At 39.6% G+C, this 23,703-nt stretch overlaps 1 protein-coding gene across 3 annotated transcripts in view; it reads left to right on the forward strand.

Moving 5' to 3' along the window:
- Positions 1 to 23,703, forward strand: part of LOC139747670 (uncharacterized) — a 147,313-nt gene that overhangs the window by 11,889 nt on the left and 111,721 nt on the right. For 2 of the 3 annotated variants that reach the window (XM_071660242.1, XM_071660244.1), the window contains exon 1: positions 20,091 to 20,227. The exons of the other annotated variant lie outside the window; for it this stretch is intronic. The gene's annotated coding sequence lies outside the window, so the exon portion shown is untranslated. Of the gene's footprint in view, positions 1 to 20,090; positions 20,228 to 23,703 lie in introns of those variants that run through there. 3 annotated transcript variants of the gene reach the window in all.

Genomic DNA, 23,703 nt, shown 5'->3' on the forward strand with positions numbered 1-23,703 from the left:
TATATATATATATATATATATATATATATATATATATATATATATACATATATATATATATATATATATATATATATATATATATATATATATATATATATATATATATATATATATATATATATATATATATATATTTTTTTTTTTTTTTTTTTTTCTTTCTTTTTTTGCTTTGTCGCTGTCTCCCACATTTGCGAGGTAGCGCAAGGAAACAGACGAAAGAAATGGCCCAACCCACCCCCATACACATGTATATACATACGTCCACACACGCAAATATACATACCTACACAGCTTTCCATGGTGTACCCCAGACGCTTCACATGCCTTGATTCAATCCACTGACAGCACGTCAACCCCGGTATACCTCATCGCTCCAATTCACTCTATTCCTTGCCCTCCTTTCACCCTCCTGCATGTTCAGGCCCCGATCACACAAAATCTTTTTCACTCCATCTTTCCACCTCCAATTTGGTCTCCCTCTTCTCCTCGTTCCCTCCACCTCCGACACGTATATCCTCTTGGTCAATCTTTCCTCACTCATTCTCTCCATATATATATATATATATATATATATATATATATATATATATATATATATATATATATATATATATATATATATATATATATATACATATATATATTTCTATGAGTCTACGGGGAAAATGAAACACGATAAGTTCCCAAGTGCACTTTCGTGTAATAATCACATCATCAGGGGAGACACGAGAGAAACATAAGTCAGTTGATATATATCGAAGAGACGAAGCTAGGACGCCATTTGGTAATCATGCGATTGTCTAAGACATACAACTAGCGTTCATAAACTTATCATTTTACAAATTTTATCAACAATAAAGTTATCTAATTTGTATAGACCATAACTAATATTAAGGTTATAATTCTTTGTGTATTTAATGATAGAAGATTCAGTTATATTTCTCGTGTTAATAGAATTAGTTAATAACTGAGATGGCATTACTTCAGTCAGTTTTTAACGTGATTAAACAAGGCATTTGATTGTTGTCCCGTTCTTATACTATATTTATGTTGCTTACGTCTAACAATAAGATCCTTACCTGTCTGGCCAACATAGAATTTGTCACAATTTCCACATGACACTTTATAGATGCATCCGAGAGAATTTTCTCGTGAATTTCTGTTTAAGATGTTCTTTATAGTATTATTGTTGCTGAAGGCAACATTTACACTAAAGGATTTAAGCAACATGGGAAGTAAAGTGAAATCATTATTAAAAGGGAGAACTAAAAGATTCTTGGAGTCGATGGGAGATTTGGGCTCAACTCTATAAATGATTTCTTTGCTAACTTAAGGGATGTATCAATGAAAGATCTAGGGTACTTTAACTTAGATCCAATATAATATATTTTCTCAAACTCATCATCAATAAACTCTGGACTGCAAATACGTAATGCCCTAAGGAACATAGATTGAAATGATAATAATTTAACTCTGTCATGTTGAGATGAGTAATAATGGATATATGAGCATACATTGGTAGGTTTTCTGTATATGCTAAACTCAAACTTGTTTCCTTGCCTATGGATCATGCAATCTAAAAATGATAACATACCATTATTTTCATTTTCTACAGTAAATTTAATGGAAGGTACTAAATTGCTAAGTAAGGGTAGAAATATATGTAAATTTTCATTCACTGTATATATATATATATATATATATATATATTATTTTTTCTTTTTTTTTTTTTTTGCTTTGTCGCTGTCTCCCGCGTTTGCGAGGTAGCGCAAGGAAAAAGACGAAAGAAATGGCCCAACCCACTCCCATACACATGTATATACATACGTCCACACACGCAAATATACATACATACACAGCTTTCCATGGTTTACCCCAGACGCTTCACATGCCCTGATTCAATCCACTGACAGCACGTCAACCCCGGTATACCACATCGATCCAATTCACTCTATTCCTTGCCCTCTTTTCACCCTCCTGCATGTTCAGGCCCCGATCACTCAAAATCTTTTTCACTCCATCTTTCCACCTCCAATTTGGTCTCCCACTTCTCCTCGTTCCCTCCACCTCCGACACATATATCCTCTTGGTCAATCTTTCCTCACTCATTCTCTCCATGTGCCCAAACCATTTCAAAACACCCTCTTCTGCTCTCTCAACCACGCTCTTTTTATTTCCACACATCTCTCTTACCCTTACGTTACTTACTCGATCAAACCACCTCACACCACATATTGTCCTCAAATATCTCATTTCCAGCACATCCATCCTCCTGCGCACAACTCTATCCATAGCCCACGCCTCGCAACCATACAACATTGTTGGAACCACTATTCCTTCAAACATACCCATTTTTGTTTTCCGAGATAATGTTCTCGACTTCCACACATTCTTCAAGGCTCCCAGGATTTTCGCCCCCTCCCCCACCCTATGATCCACTTCCGCTTCCATGGTTCCATCCGCTGCCAGATCCACTCCCAGATATCTAAAACACTTTACTTCCTCCAGTTTTTCTTCATTCAAACTTACCTCCCAATTGACTTGACCCTCAACCCTACTGTACCTAATTACCTTGCTCTTATTCACATTTACTCTTAACTTTCTTCTTTCACACACTTTACCAAACTTAGTCACCAGCTTCTGCAGTTTCTCACATGAATCAGCCACCAGCGCTGTATCATCAGCGAACAACAACTGACTCACTTCCCAAGCTCTCTCATCCCCAACAGACTTCATACTTGCCCCTCTTTCCAAAACTCTTGCATTTACCTCCCTAACAACCTCATCCATAAACAAATTAAACAACCATGGAGACATCACACACCCCTGCCGCAAACCTACATTCACTGAGAACCAATCACTTTCCTCTCTTCCTACACGTACACATGCCTTACATCCTCGATAAAAACTTTTCACTGCTTCTAACAAAAGATGCTTGTGGCATGAGAAGAGTGGGAGGTGGGTTGATTAGAAAGGGTAGTGAGTGGTGGGATGAAGAAGTAAGAGTATTAGTGAAAGAGAAGAGAGAGGCATTTGGACGATTTTTGCAGGGAAAAAATGCAATTGAGTGGGAGATGTATAAAAGAAAGAGACAGGAGGTCAAGAGAAAGGTGCAAGAGGTGAAAAAAAGGGCAAATGAGAGTTGGGGTGAGAGAGTATCATTAAATTTTAGGGAGAATAAAAAGATGTTCTGGAAGGAGGTAAATAAAGTGCGTAAGACAAGGGAGCAAATGGGAACTTCAGTGAAGGGCGCAAATGGGGAGGTGATAACAAGTAGTGGTGATGTGAGAAGGAGATGGAGTGAGTATTTTGAAGGTTTGTTGAACGTGTTTGATGATAGAGTGGCAGATATAGGGTGTTTTGGTCGAGGTGGTGTGCAAAGTGAGAGGGTTAGGGAAAATGATTTGGTAAACAGAGAAGAGGTAGTGAAAGCTTTGCGGAAGATGAAAGCCGGCAAGGCAGCAGGTTTGGATGGTATTGCAGTGGAATTTATTAAAAAAGGGGGTGACTGTATTGTTGACTGGTTGGTAAGGTTATTTAATGTATGTATGACTCATGGTGAGGTGCCTGAGGATTGGCGGAATGCGTGCATATTGCCATTGTACAAAGGCAAAGGGGATAAGAGTGAGTGCTCAAATTACAGAGGTATAAGTTTGTTGAGTATTCCTGGTAAATTATATGGGAGGGTATTGATTGAGAGGGTGAAGGCATGTACAGAGCATCAGATTGGGGAAGAGCAGTGTGGTTTCAGAAGTGCTAGAGGATGTGTGGATCAGGTGTTTGCTTTGAAGAATGTATGTGAGAAATACTTAGAAAAGCAAATGGATTTGTATGTAGCATTTATGGATCTGGAGAAGGCATATGATAGAGTTGATAGAGATGCTCTGTGGAAGGTATTAAGAATATATGGTGTGGGAGGAAAGTTGTTAGATATATATATATATATATATATATATATATATATATATATATATATATATATATATATATATATATATATATATATATATATATATATATATTATTTATATATATATATTATTTATATATATATATATATATATATATATATATATATATATATATATATATATATATATATATATATATATATATCCTTGGGGATAGGGGAGAAAGAATACTTCCCACGTATTCCCTGCGCGTCGTAGAAGGCGGTAAAAAGGGGAGGGAGCGGGGGGGCTGCAAATCCTTCCCTCTCGTTTTTTTTTTTTTTTCAAAAGAAGGAACAGAGAAGAGGGCCAGGTGAGGATATTCTCTGAGAGACCCAGTCCTCTGTTCTTAACGCTACCTTGCTAACGCGGGAAATGGCGAATAGTTTAAGAAAAAAAAAAAAAAAAATATATATATATATATATATATATATATATATATATATATATATATATATATATATATATATATATATATATATATATATATATATACATATATATATGTACATATATTTTTTTATTTATTTATTTATTTTGCTTTGTCGTTGTCTCCCGCGTTAGCGAGGTAGCGCAAGGAAACAGACGAAAGAATGGCCCAACCCACCCACATACACATGTATATACATACACGTCCACACACGCAAATATACATACCTATACATCTCAATGTACACATATATATACACACACAGACATATACATATATACACATGTACATAATTCATACTGTCTGCCTTTATTCATTCCCATCGCCACCCCGCCACACATGGAATAACAACCCCCTGCCCCCTCATGTGTGCAAGGTAGCGCTAGGAAAAGACAACAAAGGCCCCATTCGTTCACACTCAGTCTCTAGCTGTCATGTAATAATGCACCACCAAAACCACAGCTCCCTTTCCACATCCAGGCCCCACAGAACTTTCCATGGTTTACCCCAGACGCTTCACATGCCCTGGTTCAATCCACTGACAGCACGTCGACCCCGGTATACCACTTTGACCCAATTCACTCTATTCCTTGCACGCCTCTCACCCTCCTGCATGTTCAGGCCCCGATCACTCAAAATCTTTTTCACTCCATCTTTCCACCTCCAATTTGGTCTCCCACTTCTCGTTCCCTCCACCTCAGACACATATATCCTCTTGGTCAATCTTTCCTCACTCATTCTCTCCATGTGACCAAACCACTTCAAAACACCCTCTTCTGCTCTCTCAACCACACTCTTTTTATTTCCACATATCTCTCTTACCCTTACATTACTTACTCGATCAAACCACCTCACACCACATATTGTCCTCAGACATCTCATTTCCAGCACATCCACCCTCCTGCGCACAACTCTATCCATAGCCCACGCCTCGCAACCATACAACATTGTTGGAACCACTATTCCTTCAAACATACCCATTTTTGCTTTCCAAGATAATGTTCTCGATTTCCAAACATTCTTCAAGGCTCCCAGGATTTTCGCCCCCTCCCCCAGCCTATGATTCACTTCCGCTTCCATGGTTCCATCCACTGCCAGATCCACTCCCAGATATCTAAAACACTTTACTTCCTCCAGTTTTTCTCCATTCAAACTTACCTCCCAATTGACTTGACCCTCAACCCTACTGTACCTAATAACCTTACTCTTATTCACATTTACTCTTAACTTTCTTCTCTCACACACTTTATATATATATATATATATATATATATATATATATATATATATATATATATATATATATATATATATATATATATATATATATATATATAATCATATTGACAACTATTGATAATTATTGGGTTAGGTTGGGACGCATTTAATCAATCTTTGTTTTTCAGATTCATTGTTTATCTTGGGAACAGAAAAATTTGTTTTTAAATAAGGCAAATCTGCTGTGACCTGGATTTGCTTTATGTTGCGTGTGGATGTGTGTTTTGGTGAGCAGCTGGTACTGTTACCATTGCATCTGTCGTCTGAGACGGAAGCTATTAATATAGTTCTCTTGTATACACAGAACATTTTCTCTCATGCATAAAGGGTTTTTTGATTTGAATACCCTTATGATTTAGTGACATATCAAAGAATGTAGGGGGAAGGAAGTCATTTATGACTTCACAGATATCAAAACTTGTATCGAATGTTTTTCATTTTAATAGACAACAGCTGACTAGTGGCGACTGAGTGACGTCACTGTGTGTATACTGAGGTGGGGTTCACTGATTGGTCGAGGCGAGTAAGAAATGTCACGAGGGGCGCAGCTCCAGAGGTAAATTGCGCGGGTTATTCTGTTCGACTTTTTTTCAGTGTACATCCGTTTGCCTTCAGAAGAGTGTTCTAATCAAAAATAAGTGTTTGAAATTGCAGTTTATTTTGATATAATGTGTGCATGAAAATGATATTTATGGGAAGATAAGGGAGAAAGTGTATACAAGAAAAATCCCCTCGTTTTGTTTGCATCTTGGGGAATTACATCCTTGCCGATCAACGGACTCTTCATTGATAAACGAAAAGAATGTGTTCTGAGATGCAGTGCAAGTTACAGTGAAGTTGATGCATTTTGATGACAAAGAGATATTTCGTAATGGGGAGTGAGCAGACGCAGCACCACAGCGGAAATCCTGGCGGGTGAGGGAGGCGAGGAGCGGTAGCGGCGACTCGGGCAAGTAGTATTGTTAGGTAGGCGACCGGCCGCCCGCCACACGTCTTGCAGTCATTATACATCACAGAATGACAGAAACATGTATATGAGAAGGGTGAAATATGTCGTAATTTATAATTTGATTAAGTGTAATGACTGACCAAATGAAAATGAGTGATCGAATACAAGCGAATATTAATAATCTACGTTTACAGTAAATAAGATATTGGTTATATACGAGCTGACTCAAGAGGGAAGTCACCTCATGCATAATTATGTATTTACGGTTTTGATAACTAGTGACTCCACAAAAATGTTGTCATCTATGCACATATCCAATATATTTATGTTCTATTTAAGTCACTGATAGTGGTAGACTTACATGTAAACTGCATGAATTTACCTCGAGTAGGTGTGTGGCCTTACTGCTGCTCTGATATTTTACCAAGCAGTTATCTGCCACGTACACCAGATGCATCCTGCCTCAACACGGGGTGTACTGCACGCCTGCACCTGGCTAACTTTACCTCCTCAACTGATCCATTATACCTACACACCTGGTCCATAGTATGCTCACAGCTGGTCCTTTGTATGCTCACATCTGGTCCGTTAAATCTCAGCGCCTGACCCATTGTACATGCGCACGTGATCCATTGTACCCCAACCTGGTCCACTGTACCCTCCACATCTGGTACATTTTATTCTCAAACCTGGTTTATTGTACCTCCACACCTGGTCCACTGTTCCTCCACACCTGGCCCGTTGTATGCCAAACTAGTCCAATGTATTCCCACACCTTGTCCATTTTACGTCCACACCTAATCCATTGTATGCTCACACCCAGTTCCTTGTACCTCCACACCTAGTCCATTGTACATCTACACCTGATCCATGTATCTACACAATTGGTCCATTGTGCGCCCAATTTGGTTTGATGTACCCTCACATCTGGTCGGTTGTATTGCTACACTTGGTTCATTGTATCCCCACACATGATCCATTATACACCCATATTTGGTACATTGTACCCCCAAACTGGTATGTTATATCCCCACACTTGGTCCATTGTATGTCGACACCTGTTTCATTGTATGCCTACACTTGATCCATTGTACTTCACCACTTAGTCCAGTGAATGCCACACCTCGTACATTGTACCTCCACACCGGGATCAGTATATGACCACACTTAGTCCACTGTACTTCCACACTTGGTCCATTGTATCCTCACTCTGCTCCACTATACCCCTACACCTAGTCTATTATATGGCAACGCTTGGTCCACTGTGCTCCCACATCTGGATCATTGTACCTTGTTAATGTTACTGAAGGTAGAGAAAAGTCATACAAATGATCACTAGCAAATTACTTTTGAGGTAACTTTCAGCGTATGTAGTGCTAATCAGCGTGGAAGTCACGAAGAAATACCAGATTTTAGACTTGCAAATTATATTGATCTTCGCAATGTTCTTGACAAGCAAATCTGAGATGATATCAATGATTACAATATAGACGAAGGGTGTTACTGGGCTTCGCCTGTAAGAGTTTTTCTAGCCTTGGTCATGTTATGATAATGTAACACATGAAAGAAGGTCTTCCAGTAATATTCTGTTCACCCTATCATAAACCTTCTGAATCTATCATTCCACTGCTTAGGCTTTTTTATGTAAAATTAGTTTTCTCTTATAAGAGCACTGTAAGGAAAATGTTGATTAAGAACAGCCCAAGCAATAATAGTACAGATTACAGAATTCCTTGCTAAGCATGTAGTTCGCTTTTCTTGGGACAGACAGGTATAGATTTAACGTCTTGTGTACATCAACATAAATACTCTGTTCGCATTCGTCAACATCGCCACCTCCTGCGTCAGCGAGGTAGCGCCCGGAAAGAGACGAAAAAAAATGGCTACATCCGCTGACACTCAGGCCCGCATTCGAGAACCATACGACGGGCGGTCGACTTTGCAAAGGCTAAGAAGCTTCGTATCGTTGTATTCAAGAGCGTGGTAATGCGACGCATGTCGACGCTGATTGGCTGGCTGGTATGACTATGCAATGAATAATTGGAACGTTGCAAAGGTGGCTTTCGCAAGGGGACCTTCTCGCGATGAGACTTTACGACGGAGAATAATCGCTAATAATTACATTTTTTGTCTCTTAAATGATTATTTTTGCTTTAAAAACGTTCAAAAGTATTATCATCTTATGCTAAAGAGATGGGAATTCGAATAAAAGTTACAGGAAAATATTTTTCGTGGCTGGTGCGAGTCTTACCGCTACTTGAGAATGTTTTTGGCAAAACATCAAAGACTATATAATAATTTCTAGAAATCAGTTCTTGTAATGTTCCTTTCCAGCACAATAAGACCATCATCAAGACCTTGATAAATAATAGGCCAAATCATGCAACAGTTAGGAGTGTTTACGCCGTCAAATGCAAGGCATGTAGATATATTTATGTAGGCCAGACTGGTAACACTGTAACAGAGACGTGTTATTGGCATCGACATTCAGTACGTAGGGATGACCACAAAAATGCGACCGCTTAACATTGTCATGAAAATGATCATCCCATACATCTTGAAAATCCCATTATTTTATAACTCTGTTGATTATGCAACACGCTACGTCATTGAATGTCTTAATTGCAAATACTAAGAGCTTTAATTTGTCCCCAGGCAATTTTAGAGCTCATCCTAGCGTTAACCAAATCATTATGAGAGAGTTGGCAAAACAGAAACATGAAAAAAGTCGTTCATAACACATCCAGCTACCCAGGTCGACCCCCGCCACTCTTTCTTTCAAGGGTTGCGACCAGACATAGCAGGCAGTGCTTGGCCAAGCGAGACTGGTGTTGGACGGCGGGAACCAAATGTAATGTTGGAATTTAGATAACTTTGTTGAGTACTGGAACCTGATGGGATGGATTGTCTCCACGAAACATGTCTTGCCACATGTATAGAAAAATTATATGAACTACTGAAGTGCCATTTCACCTTTATATATATATATATATATATATATATATATATATATATATATATATATATATATATATATATATATATATATATATATATATATATATATATATATATATGTATATATATATATATATATATATATATATATATATATATATATATATATATATATATATATATATATATATATATATATATATATATATATACATATATATATATATATATATATATATATATATATATATATATATATATATATATATATATATATATATATATATATATATATATAGAGGGTTAGGGAAAATGATTTGGTAAACAGAGAAGAGGTAGTAAAAGCTTTGCGGAAGATGAAAGCCGGCAAGGCAGCAGGTTTGGATGGTATTGCAGCGGAATTTATTAAAAAAGGGGGTGACTGTATTATTGACTGGTTGGTAAGGTTATTTAATGTATGTATGACTCATGATGAGGTGCCTGAGGATTGGCGGAATGCGTGCATAGTGCCATTGTACAAAGGCAAAGGGGATAAGAGTGAGTGCTCAAATTACAGAGGTATAAGTTTGTTGAGTATTCCTGGTAAATTATATGGGAGGGTATTGATTGAGAGGGTGAAGGCATGTACAGAACATCAGATTGGGGAAGTGCAGTGTGGTTTCAGAAGTGGTAGAGGATGTGTGGATCAGGTGTTTGCTTTGAAGAATGTATGTGAGAAATACTTAGAAAAGCAAATGGATTTGTATGTAGCATTTATGGATCTGGAGAAGGCATATGATAGAGTTGATAGAGATGCTCTGTGGAAGGTATTAAGAATATATGGTGTGGGAGAAAAGTTGTTAGAATCAGTGAAAAGTTTTTATCGAGGATGTAAGGCATGTGTACATGTAGGAAGAGAGGAAAGTGATTGGTTCTCAGTGAACGTAGGTTTGCGGCAGGGGTGTGTGGTGTCTCCATGGTTGTTTGATTTGTTTATGGATGGGGTTGTTAGGGAGGTGAATGCAAGAGTTTTGGAAAGAGAGGCAAGTATGAAGTCTGTTGTGGATGAGAGAGCTTGGGAAGTGAGTCAGTTGTTGTTCGCTGATGATACAGCTCTGGTGGCTGATTCATGTGAGAAACTGCAGAAGCTGGTGACTGAGTTTGGTAAAGTGTGTGAAAGAAGAAAGTTAAGAGTAAATGTGAATAAGAGCAAGGTTATTAGGTACAGTAGGGTTGAGGGTCAAGTCAATTGGGAGGTAAGTTTGAATGGAGAAAAACTGGAGGAAGTAAAGTGTTTTAGATAACTGGGAGTGGATCTGGCAGTGGATGGAACCATGGAAGCGGAAGTGGATCATAGGGTGGGGGAGGGGGCGAAAATCCTGGGAGCCTTAAAGAATGTGTGGAAGTCGAGAACATTATCTCGGAAAGCAAAAATGGGTATGTTTGAAGGAATAGTGGTTCCAACAATGTTGTATGGTTGCGAGGCGTGGGCTATGGATAGAGTTGTGCGCAGGAGGATGGATGTGCTGGAAATGAGATGTTTGAGGACAATGTGTGGTGTGAGGTGGTTTGATCGAGTAAGTAACGTAAGGGTAAGAGAGATGTGTGGAAATAAAAAGAGCGTGGTTGAGAGAGCAGAAGAGGGTGTTTTGAAATGGTTTGGGCACATGGAGAGAATGAGTGAGGAAAGATTGACCAAGAGGATATATGTGTCGGAGTTGGAGGGAACGAGGAGAAGTGGGAGACCAAATTGGAGGTGGAAAGGTGGAGTGAAAAAGATTTTGTGTGATCGGGGCCTGAACATGCAGGAGGGTGAAAGGAGGGCAAGGAATAGAGTGAATTGGATCGATGTGGTATACCGGGGTTGACGTGCTGTCAGTGGATTGAATCAGGGCATGTGAAGCGTCTGGGGTAAACCATGGAAAGCTGTGTATGTATGTATATTTGCGTGAGTGGACGTATGTATATACATGTGTATGGGGGTGGGTTGGGCCATTTCTTTCGTCTGTTTCCTTGCGCTACCTCGCAAACGCGGGAGACAGCGGCAAAAAAAAAAAAAATTATATATATATATATATATATATATATATATATATATATATATATATATATATATATATATATATAAAGATGAAATCGCACTTCAGTATGTCGGCTTTAGTGCACAGCGACACCTTCACTGAAGTTGGACACAATGAAGTTTGCATATAATTCGGTACGTATTTTTGAGAAATATGTCCAAAAACAAATTCATGAGAACGCTAATGTAAAAGTTCCTCTAGAATTTTACAACGTTCACGGAATGGAAATCAAGTTGTATCAGATTAAAGTAATAAACATATTGTCCTGAGTAATATTACTGAAGTAGCACATATAAAGGCTGTAGTTATTGTAACTTGATAGCTTATGTTTTTTCCTACAAAAATCTGTTGTAGATAAAAAGTGTTTGGTGTGGGTTCTCTAGTTTGATGTAAGCCTCCGTCTCACACTTGTGTATGTATGTTGACCGGCTGTTGGTTGTACACGTGTGTTGGGTGCACAGGTGTGAAAGGAGAGCGAGGCCATCACTCATCCAGGACGCAGTTGTACCATTAAGAAGGGGACTGCACTGGTGTGTTCTTTTTCATTGGCGAGCGACGGCTTCGGCAGGATCGAGAGTAGAGTTACCATCAAATTCACATATTTTTCATGATTGCAGGCAAATAGGATTTTATAAGGCCAGTGAGATGTTATAAGGCTAATAGGATGTTAGGGTTCATTAATAGGACTGTCAGCAATAATACTCTTAGAGTACTATTACAGTTTTTTCTAGCGTTGGTGAGACCACATTTGGATTATGCAGTACAGCTTTGGGCTCCACGCTATGCAGTTGACATAGATTGTGTAGAGAGTACAAAGACGAACCACAAAAATGATCCCTGGAATTAGAAACCTCACTTATGAAGAAAGGGTAGAAAGACTGAATTTACGCTCACTTAAGACGAGGAGGGGTAGAGGGGATATGATTGAGATTTTTAGATGGGTGATTAATAAAGGTAACACGAATAAAGTTCTTAGAATGGCGCCACCAGATAGGGCAAGAAATAATGGATTTACATTTGAAAATAATAGATTCAGGTCGAATGCGGGTAAGTATTGGTTCGGGAATAGGATAGGAGTTTTATGGAACAAGCTGCCAAGCACAATAGTGGAAGCGTGTAGGATTGCATTACCTTATCTGATACATGGTAGATAAAGTTCAGTACGAGTAAATGTAAAGTAATGAGGACCTATTAGGGCACAGTGAAAGAAGTTTTCGATATGATTATCATCCAGTAGGAAACAAGCTGCAGGAGTGTTTAGGTAAGAAAGACTAAAAAGTCGACGTTGTCCCTAACCTGTCGCCAGTCCCACCGTAGGAGAATGAATAGGAAAAATCGTCTGGAAGCAAATATTAGAATTGCATTCAAGTTCATGGATAAGGAAAAAATGGCAAGCTGTTCATATCTTACATCGGGCCAAAACTAGAATATTCTTCTCAGGTTTGGCTACCGCATCTAAAAAAAAAAAAAAAACACAAGGAGTTAATAGAAAAGAGGGAGACCAACAAGGATGGTACAAAAATTAAGAGAATAGCACAGATAGGGAATTACAATTATATAAGACACAAACACACACACGCTTAGCTCGGGATGTGGTGTGTATGTGTGTTTGTTTACACAGAAAAGTAAAGACAACGCACATTTATACAAAATTAAGAGACGAGGCAACACGATTGTAAAACTCTCCCCGCAACATGCACACACGCTTACACTGGTACAGACAACACTGATGATGAGGGCAATAAGAATAAAGAGATAGACTGGGGGAATTTGGATCCACATGGAGCTCAAGTCTTCTGTTTTATACAGAATTTTTTAACCAATATACATGTCTGTGAAAAGTAGGATGAGAGGGACCGACACACCATCTCAGTACTGTGAGTATTGAGAATATTACTGCATATACGATACAACAGTTAGAAAATGTGAGTATGGCCAGTAAATGGGCGTGTTAAAAAAGCAGAGTTGAGGCAAGACCTAATGGGAAGATATAATCGTGGAAATTATACAAACCTCCAGAATTTTTTGTTGTATAATAGGTTAGGAAATGGAGTTAACAGACAGGGACTAGGGCATTGTGGTGAGAGGTTCTGTGAAATTTACAGGAATAGGAACAAAGGAATCTAACCTAGCCCCAAATATAGACGGAAGTTTAAGAAATTATGTAAATAGAAAATGTCGAAAAGCGAAGGAGCCATGTGTTGTGCTGTGGAACAAATAGGCGGTACTCCAGTCAACCAGCAATTTTAAGGTGTAAGAGAACAAGGAACGAGTATAAGCAGGTGAAGAAAGGAGAAAGCAAGAAATTGGGAAAAAAAGTATTGAGGACAGAGCTGGAGAAAGTAAAAAAAATTCCATAAATTCATCATGAATAAAGTGTCATGAAAGATCTGCTTCTCAGGCTAAGGGATTCAGGGGGAAGAATTATGGAGGATGATGCAAGGATATGCGAGGAAGTGATTAACAAATTCACAGTGGAAGTCATTGGAGCCCTTAAATCAGTGAGATGGAATGGGGCGGAAGTTATATAAATCATAAATATATCTAGAAAAGACATAAACGAAGCAGATTTATGACAAAGAGTGAACCATTCTCTGGGAGATGTAGAAATAGAGTAACCAGAGGACATGACTTGAGATGAAACACGAAACTTGTTAAGAAAGATAGTAAAAGAGTGGAGGATGAATGGCATAAAATGTCTGACGACGTTGTTAATGTAGACAGCATACGGAAATATGAATCTTTTGGATTTCTTTTAGAGAGTTTGCAAATTTTAAAGAATAGGGATGGATAAATGGACTTCTGGAAAGACTATGATAGAGTAACTCTTTCACCATCATAGGAGGGGCAGGTTGAAGGTGCGGTTAACCCCGGGGTCAAGTGCTGTTAACAAAGCTGACAGCCAGCGGATTTGATCCGCGCAACCCAGCCGACTGACGTCCTCTACACACGATAGAGCAGGGGAGCAATTTTTTTTTTTTTCGTCCACAGAGCTAAACAGAGCTATCCAAGAGAGCGCTGATAGCCGCATGGTACCAGTAGAACAGAGCAAGAGCTGGTATTGATGACCTGTCCCACAGGAAAGTCGACAGAAAAGCAGGGACGTCTGCCCTGTGATGGCTGAGGGAACACTTTGAATTTGAAAGTGATAACCCTGTCTTTTGAAATGTGCCAAATCATAGTTATTGGGAAAGAACATGAGAGGGTAAAAAGTTCCAAAGCTTCGAGATGTAGGGAAGAAATAATTGTCAAAATGGCCCACCTTTGAGTTGCCAACGGCTAAACTAATCATGTGATGCAGTAGCTTGTCGAGTATTGCGTGACCTAGCTAGAGGTAGGGGCACAAGCAGCCAGCTTTCGGGTGCAAAAACCAGAGCAATACCTACAGAAGAGGGAAAGTGAACGAACATTGCTGCATAGTGTAAATGGGTCAAGTTTTGAACTCAGCCTGGGATAGTTGATAAGTCGGACCGCTTTCGACTCAACTCCGTCAAGTAAGGATGCAAAGCTGGAGCCACCCCACATGTGATAGCAGTACTCCATACAAGGGCAATCAATCCTTTGTATAACTGGAGCAGCTGTTCGGAGGAAAGGAAATCTCGACATCTAAACAGGACTCCCAATTTCTTAGAGGGAGACGTACCTAACTGCGTAATGTGAGGTTTCCAAGAAAATCTGGCCATTGCGGTAATACAAAGTATCTTCATTGAGTTAAGAGGTAGAATTACGAAACCGTCGAAAGAGAGTGAAATGTTGTGAGGAATTTTCGATAGAGAGTTGGGCAGAAAATGTGTTTTAGGAGCATTAAACTTAAACAGATTTCGTCCACCCCACTGTTATATCTTGCCCAAGTCTGAGTATATAACCTGCTGTGGTGTTAAATGTTGCGGGTATACTCAACATAAAAGGTATGATAGGATTTGCTGGACATGCAGTATAACTTACAGTGACTTAGATTTTGTTGTTCATGTAGTGTGTGGCATAGCGTACACTTGACATGTATTATGTGGTCTGGAGGTAGGTTTAACGATGCTTGACGTGAGCGTGTTGTGTTATATGGGGTATGCTTGACTTGTGGTTATGAATGTGCTTGCCGTGTTTTATGTGTTGCGTAAGGTATTATTGACGTGGAGTATGTGTAGTATGAATTATGTTAGACTTGGAGTATGTGTCGTGTGGATTATATTTGACGTGGAGTATGTGTTGTGTGAGGTATGTTTGACCCGGAGTATGTGTTGTGTGAGATATGCTTGACCTGGAGTATGTGTCATGTGTGGTATGCTTGACCTGGAGTATGCATTGTGTGAGGTATGTTTGACCTGGTGAGTATGTGTTGTGTGAGGTATGCTTGACCTGGAGTATGTGTCGTGTGTGGTATGTTTGACCTTGAGTATGTGTTGTGTGAGGTATGCTTGACCTGGAGTATTTGTCAAGTGTGGTATGCTTGACCTGGGGTATGTGTTATGTGAGGTATGCTTGACCTGGAGTATGTGTTGTGTGTGGTATGCTTGACCTGGAGTATGTGTTGTGTGAGGTATGCTTGACCTGGAGTATGTGTTGTGTGAGGTATGTTTGACCTGGAGTATGTGTTGTGGGAGGTATGCTTGACCCAGAGTATGTGTTGTGTGAGGTATGCTTGACCTGGCGTATGTGTTGTGTGTGGTATGTTTGACCTGGAGTATGTGTTATGTGAGGTATGCTTGACCTGGAGTATGTGTTGTGTGTGGTATGCCTGACCTGGAGTATGTGTTGTATGAGGTATGTTTGACCTAGAGTGTGTGTTGTATGAGGTATGTTTGACCTGGTATGTGTTGTGTGAGGTATGCTTGACCTGGAGTATGTGTCGTGTGTGGTATGTTTGACCTGGCGTATGTGTTGTGTGTGATATGTTTGACCTAGAGTATGTGTTGTGTGTAGTATGTTTGACCTGGAGTATGTGTTGTGTGTGGTATGTTTGACCTGGAGTATGTGTGTGTGAGGTGTGCTTGGCCTGGAATATGTGTTGTGTGTGGTATGTTTGGCCTGGAGTATGCGTTGTATGTGGTATGTTTGACCTGGAGTATGTGTTGTGTGGGGTATGTTTGACCTGAAGTGTGTGTTGTGTGTGGTATGCTTGACCTGGAGTATGTGTTGTGTTGAGTATGTTTGACGTGGAGTGTATGTTGTGTGTGGTATGTTTGACCTGGAGTATGTGTTGTGTGTGGTATGTTTGACCTGGAGTATGTGTTGTGTGGGGTAAGTTTGACGTGGAGTGTATGTTGTGTGGGGTATGTTTGACCTGGAGTGTGTGTTGTGTGGGGTATGTTTGACATGGAGTATGTGTTGAGTGGGGTTTGTTTGACGTGGAGTGTGTGTTGTGTGGGGTATGTTTGACCCGGAGTGTGTGTTGTATGTGGCACGTTTGACCTGGAGTGTGAGTTGTGTGGGGTATGTTTGACATGGAGTGTGTATTGTGTGGGGTATGTTTGACGTGGAGTATATGTTGTATGTGGTATGTTTGACGTGGAGTATGTGTTGTGTGTGGTATGTTTGACATGGAGTGTGTATTGTGTGGGGTATTTTTGACATGGAGTGTGTATTGTGTGGGGTATGTTTGACGTGGAGTATGTGTTGTGTGGGGTATATTTGACATGTAGTGTGCGTTATGTGGGTATGTTTGACGTGAAGTATGTGTTTTGTGGGGATTTAGTTTGCGTGCTCATGTTGGAACTCCTTCAAGTTTCTCTCTAAGACCGGTTGTAACGTTATGTAGCTTCCAGTTGTCAGGTTCTATCATTCTTGCAGTATTAAATATATTGGTTAAATGAAAAACCATTTGCTTGCTAGCATGTTTCAGTAATCTTGGGGAGATATCATAACTAATAGCATTGCTCGGATTTAGTTTGTTTTGATATTGTAAGTATTTCGTGACATTCACCATTTTTAATGTCCAATTTCATTGTTTCCTATTCCCAGAAATACAGTTTGTGCTGTATTTGATGGTGAATACCGAATCAAAATACCTGTTAAGAAGGGCAGCCATTTTTTTTATTGTCACTTGTGAATATGTCATTGTCATATGATAATGAGCCAAAATTATCCAAGATTTTTTCTCATGTTCCTATCATATAAAGAATTTTTATGGGTTCTTTTTCACGATTTGTAGCGTGTGCTCTATGACGTGGGCTGCGTAGTGTGTAGCATGCGTTGTGGTGTGTGTTGTGAAGCATGGGCTGCGTAGTGTGTAGTATGGGCTGCCTAGTGTGTAGCATGAGTTGTGTGTTATGTGTAGCATGGTCTGTGGTGTGTGTAACATGAGTTATGGTGTGTGTTGTTTGAAGCATGAGTTGTGTTGTGTAGCATAGGTTTTGTGTTGTGTAGCATGGGCTATGTTGTCTAGCATAGGTTTTGTGTTGTGTTGTATGGGCTGAGCGGTTTATAGCATTAATTGTGGGGTGTATTGTGTATCTGTGTAGTATGTTATGTGGGCGGTATGTTTTGTAATATGGGTTGTGATTGTGTAGCATGAACTTTGTGTGTTGCGAGGGTTGGGGTGTGGAACATAGGTTGTTTGGAATGTGGCAGATGCTGTGTATATGTTATGTCGTATGTAGCATGGGCTCTGTATGTGTTATGTCGTATGTAGCATGGGCTGTTTGTGTGTGTGTGTGTGTGTGTGTGTGTGTGTGTGTGTGTGTGTGTGTAGCATGGGTTGTGTGGTGTTTAACATGGTCTTTGTTTGTGTTGCGTGAGCTGTGTGGTATGTAACATGGGTGCGTAGCTTGCAGCATGGGTTCTGTGTGTGTTGTGAAGGCTGTAAGGTGTAAAGAATTGGTTATGGAATGTATAGCACGGTTGTGTGTGTTTCGCTTGGACTGTTTGATGTATAGCGCGGGTTGCAAGATGTGGTTTGTGTGTGTCTGTGTGTATGAGGGCTTTAAGGTGTTTAGCATGGGTTGTGTGGTGTGTATCTTGGGCTGCTTTTTTTTTTTCTTAGGGTTTGGTGTGTAGCACTCGTTTTATTATTTGTAACCGGCTTTGTGAGTGCTGTGCGAACCGTGTGATGTGTAGCATGGGTTGTATATTTGATGTAAGAGCTGTGTGGTGTATAGCATGGGTTGTGTAGTGTGTAACATGGGCTGTGTGTGTGTTATGCGGGTTGTGTGGTGTGGTAAGTGGCGTGTTGTTTTTTGAGAGCTTTGGGTATTGCAGCGTGGGATGTGTGGTGTGTTTTGAGGGCTGTATGGCGTGCAGTGTGGGCTGTGTGGTGTGTAATGCAGAGCCTGGAAAGAAGGCTGTATGTTATGTGGCGTGGCATGCGCTTCGCTTGTGGTGTGTGTCGGTGGTGCTAGTGTGCGATAACAGGACGTCGCTCACCGAAACATAAGACTGGTCTGTGGCCAAGGAGGGGTGAGTGAGGTAGGGATTTTGGGATGTCCTTCTATCCTCCCCCATCCTTTTACTGGAAAGATCCACTTTTGTCATCATAGTTCTAATATGATGTAATACAAATTAACATTCCATAATGAAGCACTTGCTTCTTTGAAATCTCCAAATATAACCATCCGAAGTATGTCCAACACTCTACAGCCATGCAGACTGCCTCCACCATTCACCCCCCTCCGGAGCGACCAGGTCGTGGGACAAAAAAAAAAAAAAATCCTCTTTAACACGCCCCTTCCCCTCACCCCGGAAGCCTTGGCTACGGATCTCTAGGAATAAATGACATACCCTGTCTCACAAGCATCATAGAAAATATAAATTAAGTAAGAAACAACAGTTTTACATGAAAGTGCCTACCTTTACCGTCCACATATCGAGAGCCTCTTCACTAGTCGACCGGTGCTTCTTTCATAATATTGGTAGTTATCGGTAAACTAGATCGTCCAACATAATACCACGAAGCAAATAAAAGGAATATCCAGGCAAGGCTAGAGTTACACCGGATACAGTGTATGATAAGAGTGACATCATGGTTTAGTACTAGCCCTGGAAATAACATGCTGCCACTCCTGATTACACTCACACCCTAGAGGACTAAATACATCAATTCTTACGACAAAGAGCATGTCATGAACCTTAAGTCTGGTGAAGTATGAGTATGGTAGTACACGAGCAGGGATATCGTATTGCGAACGTTTACACTGACAAATTGTGGAACATGCTAACCGGTGTGTGTGGCACGTATCGGGGTGAGTCGGGCACGTATAAAGCCTGGTGGGATACGACACGTTGGCATTAGTTGACAAGGTTTGTTGGTGCGTGGAGGTTAGAGGTGGGCCGCGCGGTTCATTGAACTGCTTTTGCTTCGTCTTTCGTGTGACGCATTACAGAAGTTTTATATATGTGATATTCTAATGAGAAGTGATGCATATGATCTAAGTGTTTATTGATATCTCTAGTGGTAAGTGTCGAGACATCGGTACGTCGTGTATGTGGAGTATAACATGCATTCCAAGACTGGCGGACGTGGAGTAACGTGTCCTTATGGCCAGTGTGTGGGCAGGGAGGCTGCCTGTTACACCCTTAACTCTGGACACGTACAGGAGGAGGAGACCAGGGACTGGCTATGGTAGCAGGGGACCGACCCAGCCAGCAACAACAGGACTTCCCCGCCACGGTATGATAACTGCTGCCTGCTTTTATGACGTACTCTGTAGCCCACGCTTGTCCTTGTCATCCTTGCCTTACCATACTTATGAATATATATATATATATATATATATATATATATATATATATATATATATATATATATATATATATATACATATATATATATATAATTTTTTCAATATACCGTTTATACTTATTTCATGATATATTTTGTTATTTTGTTAGAGTATAATGACGCAGCATATTAAGATTAAGATAAAACCTACAGCTGAGGATACCAGAGTCGTTTATCTCTAGAAATATTATTGGAACCTTTTATCATCCACATGGTGTGCACATGCACTATTTATTGTATGCCTGAAATGTTTAGTCCATTGTTCCATTATTCATTGTGAGATTATTTTACGCTGTTGAAATATATTTAGCTTATGCTGTCTATTTATGATGGATTGAAATGTTAAAAAGAAAAATAACTGAAAGCATTTACATCAACGTTGCGAATGTTTGAACACTTTACGATACTTCCTTTAGTTTTGATAGATATGTGTGTGTTTGTGTGTGTGTGTGTGTGTCCGGTCTTTTCTTCAGTACTGGGAATACTACAGTTTCTGTGTGAGTGTGAATGATGTGTGCAAGTATGTGTGTGGTGTGCATATGCTTGTCTTTGTTGTATGTGTGAGTGCATGTATATAACCCCAGATGCGGTGTGCTTGCGAGTACGATTTGTGTATTACAGTAAGAGAGTGTGATATGATGTGTATACACACATATTCCAGCCTAAGCCAGTTATATGCCTGTATTGCGTGTGTGGTGTTGTATGTTTGAGTGCCGTGATAACAGTTGTTGCATGAGCGGATGGGTTGTTGAGTTTATGGTGTGGGCTTGGGTAAATTAGGAGTCTACATTAAACTCAAGCATAAGCTTCCGTCGATTGTAAGTGTCAAGTCTTTCTCATCTGAACACTTAGATTGCATTAGCATTGTTATGGTCAGGACTCTTGGCTGTTCTAGGAGGATGTGGCATATCGCTTATTGACGTCATGAGGCCGTCACGAAAGTTTACAATTTACCTTGCTTGCACTTCCTTACTTGTGAGCTAATCAATTTATGCTAAAAAAGAAAACTTTTTGAAGTCATTTTCGTAACATATTAGGTTCCAGTGTTAAAAAAGAAGATATTAATTCTAATGGGAAAATTTGATGAATTTCTACTTTAGTGTCGCTACTCCATTACTAATGGTCTAATAGAAATTTGATGGGAATGATAGGAGTTGTTGCGCAGAACAGATTATGAATAGGGAAGTGTGATTACGATTATTATTATATGGTCTGCTATAGAATATAAGTTTGTTGTAGTGGGGCCTCTACATAGGAAAATTGTGGTGTCAATTGCTGAAACTGAGAAGAATAATTCTAGAAATCAACGGAATCCATGACTACCTGACCGAACAACCTCTGACAATCGATATTTACTCTATATTTTATTTTTTTTTGTGAAAACAATAATTAATTCTAATGGTTTTCACAGTAAAAGCAGTTGTTACCCAATGTTTGTTGTAAAAATCCGTTATAAGTTTAAGAACGCACTGGCGACTAGTTAAATCAGGGAAACTTCGGGGTCATTTAACATTAGAAGAAGTGAACCTTCTGGCAGTCAATGAATTACATGATAACTTTGCTAAACTTTCGTTAGTGATCCACCTTTACCATGAGTTTCAATATGTTATTTGGTTTGCTGCGAGATGATACATTAGGGTTGCACAAAATTCTTACTTCTGTATCAATTCTTCATTTTGAATGCAAGAGTTGCTGTTCATTGATTGCAATATCCTTAAACTGCGATATTTATAGAATGGATTTTATTGTTCGTTAAACCTAAACTTATACTGTGAAAATGACATATGCTAATCACTCTTAGAATGACATATATAAAAAAAATCTTTATATTGCGAAAATAAAAGTGAGAAGAGGCCTGAAGTATGGGCAAATTGTATACCAGCCAAGCTTAACTTAAACCTCTCTCCCAGCTTCCCCAACCCCCCTCAAACACACACACACTCACACACACACACACACACACACACACACACACACACACACACACACACACACACACCCGAACCAGGCTAACACACTTAAGGATAATACCTGAGTATATCCAAGTGAACCTCAGCAGAAATATTCGTAATATATATATATATATATATATATATATATATATATATATATATATATATATATATATATATATATATATATATGTGTGTGTGGAAGGTATTAAGAATATATGGTGTGGGAGGCAAGTTGTTAGAAGCAGTGAAAAGTTTTTATCGAGGATGTAAGGCATGTGTACGTGTAGGAAGAGATGAAAGTGATTGGTTCTCAGTGAATGTAGGTTTGCGGCAGGGGTGTGTGATGTCTCCATGGTTGTTTAATTTGTTTATGGATGGGGTTGTTAGGGAGGTGAATGCAAGAGTTTTGGAAAGAGGGGCAAGGATGAAGTCTGTTGGGGATGAGAGAGCTTGGGAAGTGAGTCAGTTGTTGTTCGCTGATGATACAGCGCTGGTGGCTGATTCATGTGAGAAACTGCAGAAGCTGGTGACTGAGTTTGGTAAAGTGTGTGAAAGAAGAAAGTTAAGAGTAAATGTGAATAAGAGCAAGGTTATTAGGTACAGTAGGGTTGAGGGTCAAGTCAATTGGGAGGTGAGTTTGAATGGAGAAAAACTGGAGGAAGTGAAGTGTTTTAGATATCTGGGAGTGGATGTGGCAGCGGATGGAAACATGAAAGCGGAAGTGGATCATAGGGTGGGGGAGGGGGCGAAAATTCTGGGAGCCTTGAAGAATGTGTGGAAGTCGAGAACATTATCTCGGAAAGCAAAAATGGGTATGTTTGAAGGAATAGTGGTTCCAACAATGTTGTATGGTTTCAAGGCGTGGACTATGGATAGAGTTGTGCGCAGGAGGATGGATGTGCTGGAAATGAGATGTTTGAGGACAATGTGTGGTGTGAGGTGGTTTGATCGAGTAAGTAACGTAAGGGTAAGAGAGATGTGTGGAAATAAAAAGAGCGTGGTTGAGAGAGCAGAAGAGGGTGTTTTGAAATGGTTTGGTCACATGGAGAGAATGAGTGAGGAAAGATTGACCAAGAGGATATATGTGTCGGAGGTGGAGGGAACGAGGAGAAGAGGGAGACCAAAATGGAGGTGGAAAGATGGAGTGAAAAAGATTTTGTGTGATCGGGGCCTGAACATGCAGGAGGGTGAAAGGAGGGCAAGGAATAGAGTGAATTGGAGCGATGTGGTATACCGGGGTTGACGTGCTGTCAGTGGATTGAATCAAGGCATGTGAACCGTCTGGGGTAAACCATGGAAAGCTGTGTAGGTATGTATATTTGCGTGTGTGGATATATATATATATATATATATATATATATATATATATATATATATATATATATATGTATTTATTATTTTGCTTTGTCG

The sequence above is a fragment of the Panulirus ornatus genome, chromosome 69 (genome assembly GCF_036320965.1).
Source record: "Panulirus ornatus isolate Po-2019 chromosome 69, ASM3632096v1, whole genome shotgun sequence".
Lineage (NCBI taxonomy): Eukaryota > Metazoa > Arthropoda > Malacostraca > Decapoda > Palinuridae > Panulirus > Panulirus ornatus.